The sequence below is a fragment of the Rhipicephalus microplus genome, unplaced genomic scaffold, assembly GCF_043290135.1.
Source record: "Rhipicephalus microplus isolate Deutch F79 unplaced genomic scaffold, USDA_Rmic scaffold_47, whole genome shotgun sequence".
Taxonomy (NCBI): Eukaryota; Metazoa; Arthropoda; class Arachnida; order Ixodida; family Ixodidae; genus Rhipicephalus; species Rhipicephalus microplus.
In genome coordinates, this window is record NW_027464620.1 from 550,001 (window position 1) to 555,000 (window position 5,000).

Sequence of the window (5,000 nt, forward strand, 5' to 3'; positions counted from 1 at the left end):
GGTTAGGTTAGCTTAGGTTGGGTTGGGTTAGGTTAGGTTAGGTTAGGTTGGGTTGGGTTAGGTTAGGTTAGGTTACGTTGGGTTAGGTTAAACTGGGTTGGGTTAGGTTAGGTTAGGTTAGGTTAGGTTAGGTTGGGTTAGGTTATGTTAGGTTAGGTTAGGTTAGGTTGGGTTGGGTTGGGTTGTTTTGGTTAGGTTAGGTTGGGTTGGGTTACGTTAGGTTAGGTTAGGTTGGGTTGGGTTAGGTGAGGTTAGGTTGGGTGGGGTTAGGTTAGGTTAGGTTAGGTTAGGTTAGCTTAGGTTAGGTTAGGTTAGGTTGGGTTGGGTTGGGTTGTATAGGTTAGGTTAGGTTGGGTTGGGTTACGTTAGGTTAGGTTAGGTTGGGTTGGGTTAGGTGAGGTTAGGTTGTGTGATGCAGGTTCTTGTTGCTGATTTGTTTTCCTCCTGGGCTGAGCCTCAGAGAGTTTTGTTAATAAGGACAAAGCCGTTCGGTTTCCAAGAAACACACAAAAAGTTTAATTGAAAAGAAAAAAAAAAGGCGAAAATTCCTCACAAAACAAAACACTTAATAAACAGTTGACTGGACATGACGAAACACATCTGTAAACACCCAACAAGAACGTTCAAAGTCAGTAACTAAACCTAACGCTCGAAAGGGGCTGAGTGATGAGAGTAGCGCAAGAGTATCGGTGCAGTCTCACCCACAAGTTGGTTTTCGGCGGTGATGAGAAACCGGAACGCCGTGACTCCGGCGTCAGTGCGTGGGCTGGACGAGGACGAGGGAACGCAGGCTGCTGGCGACACGTCGGAAAGCCCTACCAAATCGTGATGGTTTCGGCTTGAGGAGCGTGTACACGTCGGAGACGGGAGAACGCAGGCTGGTGGCGACGCGTCAGGGAACTAGGGTCGACCTAGTCAAGCAGCTGGGCGCACAGCTCGGGCCCGGAGCCCGACGGCTGTAGCTCGCCTGCCGGAACCAAAGTCCGCAGGCCCTGGAAAGGAGTTCAGGACCGGATGGCCACGGTCCTTTGGAACGGGAACCCGACAGCAGGAGGCCCCGGCCGGTTGAAGTCCTGTAGGCTCGGGTCCGGAACCCAACGGCTCATCTTCAGCGCCCGGTCCGGTGACGACCTTCCGCTTGCACTGCCTGCCTCGAACTCCTAACTCTCTTGCCCTTCAGGATTGGCTTCCTCTGGGGCACACTTGTCTCGTCCCGATTGGCCTTTCAAAACTCCGTGGTGATCAGCCATTGGCCCTTGTTTGCTTTATGGTCTTGGATGCTTGCGCTCCACGCTCTCACGTGTACCGGTCCTCGGCGTCGTCGTTGTTCAGGCGACCCAGCACGTGCACTCGGTCATCCTTTAATTTCGCGCATTTTTCAATCATTCACAATTACGCGCACCAGTCGCATCACCATCGCATCACAATGGCCCCCTTTCGAAGAAGTTTTTCCGGTTGAAAAACTGTCGTTCGATGCGCACCACACAAGCTATCACAACACACCTATGGCACCACACTGTTCAACACATCACCGGGCTACAGTTCGCTACATCGTCCAAATGTCCACACGTAAACTTTAGATTCACCCAATTGCATTTAAAAGTTCTGAAACACAGAATAAACCTTTTTACTACAAAATCGACTATGGACAAAGCTACTTGTGTCCGCATCTAAAAGTCGAAGTCCAGAAAGAGCTACCGGTTTTCTCACTCTACACTCAGGTTATTGCGTCCCAAACCAGACGCACTGCCCTTCTCGCACGTTTCGAAAGTAACTGTGGCAAACATGCTTTTATGCACGTTCGCTGAAACGCGTGTCTGCGCCCCCGCCGGCCACATGAACGCTTACCGGTCACAGAGGAACAGGGCGCGGTCTCGAGCCGTCGGCGTCGACACGAAACGCACTGAGACACGAATGTCCAAATGCCACAATCTCTCACACAAATGCTTTCTTTTAGTTCACCATCTAATGAACACAAGCTCGGTGTGCCCTCAACAAGCCCAAACGCTCCGACAAGCGTGTGAGGTTCCTGGATTCTTGAGAAGGAATGCCCTTGTGCTCGGTCATTATACCGCTCATCTTGAGTGGACTTAATTATAGGTTCAAAACCAATCACGTTCTCAGGTTCAAGACCCTGTCTGGCATTCTCCATACCTACTATCGAGCCCACCTCCGATTCGATACTGTTTATTTTGAAGAGTGCTTCAGCACTCCCATCGTGTTTTCTCGGACAAATAGCAGTTACGCTATCCTGTGAACTAGAATCCCCTCTCTCTCTGAGCGAGATATACGTATGGTCTAGGACCATCGACATGGTGCCTGCTGCTACCTCTGTCGGTACAAAACAATCAGTGGCCACTATATCAGAGCCTTCATGGCATTCGCTGCCATCATCCCAATGACGTTCTAGCGCTCCTTCCATGGAGCTATTGAGAGGTAGCCCTACCTCTTCCTGAAATGTGCTCGGCCTTTGAGACGTTCTGATACACACCTCATTCTGAATGGAACTTCTTTGTTCCCTGCTATCGAAGCTTTGCTCCACAACATTTTCCACAGCTTCTAGGTCGCCCATATCCAGGCGCTCTTCTTCATAGGTGCTTGGCCTCTCAGAGGTCCCCAAGCAGCTAACGGAAGTAATATGTTCCCAGCCAGAGAAGCTTTCCGTCGCTTCAACAAGCTCCTCATGACTCCTGCCTTCTTGGCTGTCCACCTCTCTGCCTTCCTCTATCTGAGCTTCTCGCTCCGAAGTAAGGCTGTCGCGAGGCTCGAGGCCAACCTTGCAGGAATCGACTTCCCTCCAGCAAACGCTGCTATCGGAGCAAACATTCACCGCTTGCTCGACCTTCGGCATCGCCAGCTGCCCCCTTTTCGCCATCGCAAGCTCGAGTCGCCGCTCGAAATCCACCCTCTCTAATTGGAGCTGCTGCTTCAGTATGCGTGTCTGACGCTCTAGCAACACTTTATTTTCACGCGTTACGCGCTCTAGCTCCTCCTTCTTAGCTCTAAGCACCAATTCAAGCTTTTCCTTCGCCGCCTTTCGTTCTGCAGCCCGTTGCTCACGCTCCCTCTCCATCCGCTCCTCGTACCATACTCTAAACTCCGCTCCCGTCAGTCCCATTTTATCCGCCAACTCAATTAACTCCCACGTGTTCGTCATCGTGTTAACCGCGTCAAAAAAAAAATCTACTGGAAAAACAAACGACTTTGTCCTGTCGCTGCGGACGCCAGTTTGTGATGCAGGTTCTTGTTGCTGATTTGTTTTCCTCCTGGGCTGAGCCTCAGAGAGTTTTGTTAATAAGGACAAAGCCGTTCGGTTTCCAAGAAACACACAAAAAGTTTAATTGAAAAGAAAAAAAAAGGCGAAAATTCCTCACAAAACAAAACACTTAATAAACAGTTGACTGGACATGACGAAACACATCTGTAAACACCCAACAAGAACGTTCAAAGTCAGTAACTAAACCTAACGCTCGAAAGGGGCTGAGTGATGAGAGTAGCGCAAGAGTATCGGTGCAGTCTCACCCACAAGTTGGTTTTCGGCGGTGATGAGAAACCGGAACGCCGTGACTCCGGCGTCAGTGCGTGGGCTGGACGAGGACGAGGGAACGCAGGCTGCTGGCGACACGTCGGAAAGCCCTACCAAATCGTGATGGTTTCGGCTTGAGGAGCGTGTACACGTCGGAGACGGGAGAACGCAGGCTGGTGGCGACGCGTCAGGGAACTAGGGTCGACCTAGTCAAGCAGCTGGGCGCACAGCTCGGGCCCGGAGCCCGACGGCTGTAGCTCGCCTGCCGGTACCAAAGTCCGCAGGCCCTGGAAAGGAGTTCAGGACCGGATGGCCACGGTCCTTTGGAACGGGAACCCGACAGCAGGAGGCCCCGGCCGGTTGAAGTCCTGTAGGCTCGGGTCCGGAACCCAACGGCTCATCTTCAGCGCCCGGTCCGGTGACGACCTTCCGCTTGCACTGCCTGCCTCGAACTCCTAACTCTCTTGCCCTTCAGGATTGGCTTCCTCTGGGGCACACTTGTCTCGTCCCGATTGGCCTTTCAAAACTGCGTGGTGATCAGCCATTGGCCCTTGTTTGCTTTATGGTCTTGGATGCTTGCGCTCCACGCTCTCACGTGTACCGGTCCTCGGCGTCGTCGTTGTTCAGGCGACCCAGCACGTGCACTCGGTCATCCTTTAATTTCGCGCATTTTTCAATCATTCACAATTACGCGCACCAGTCGCATCACCATCGCATCACAGGTTGGGTTGGGTTAAGTTAGGTTAGGTTAGGTTAGGTTAGCTTAGGTTAGGTTAGGTTAGGTTAGGTTAGGTTGGGTTGGGTTAGGTTAGGTTAGGTTAGGTTAAATTGGGTTGGGTTAGGTTAGGTTAGGTTACGTTGGGTTAGGTTAAATTGGGTTGGGTTAGGTTAGGTTAGGTTAGGTGAGGTAAGGTTAGGTTAGGTTAGGTTAGGTTAGATTAGGTTAGGTTAGGTTAGGTTGGGTTGGGTTGGGTTGTTTAGGGTAGGTTAGGTTGGGTTGGGTTACGTTAGGTTAGGTTAGGTTGGGTTGGGTTAGGTGAGGTTAGGTTGGGTTGGGTTAGGTTAGGTTAGGTTAGGTTAGCTTAGGTTAGGTTAGGTTAGGTTAGGTTAGGTAAGGTTAGGTTAGGTTAGGTTAGGTTAGGTTGGGTTGGGTTAGGTTAGGTTAGGTTAGGTTAAATTGGGTTGGGTTAGGTTAGGTTAGGTTACCTTGGGTTAGGTTAAATTGGGTTGGGTTAGGTTAGGTTAGGTTAGGTTAGGGAAGGTTAGGTTAGGTTAGGTTAGGTTAGGTTAGGGAAGGTTAGGTTAGGTTAGGTTAGGTTGGGTTGGGTTAGGTTAGGTTAGGTTAGGTTGGGTTGGGTTAGGTTAGGTTAGGTTAGGTTACGTTGGGTTAGGTTAAACTGGGTTGGGTTAGGTTAGGTTAGGTTGGGTTAGGTTAGGTTAGGTTAGGTTAGGTTGGGTTGGGTTAGGTTAGGTT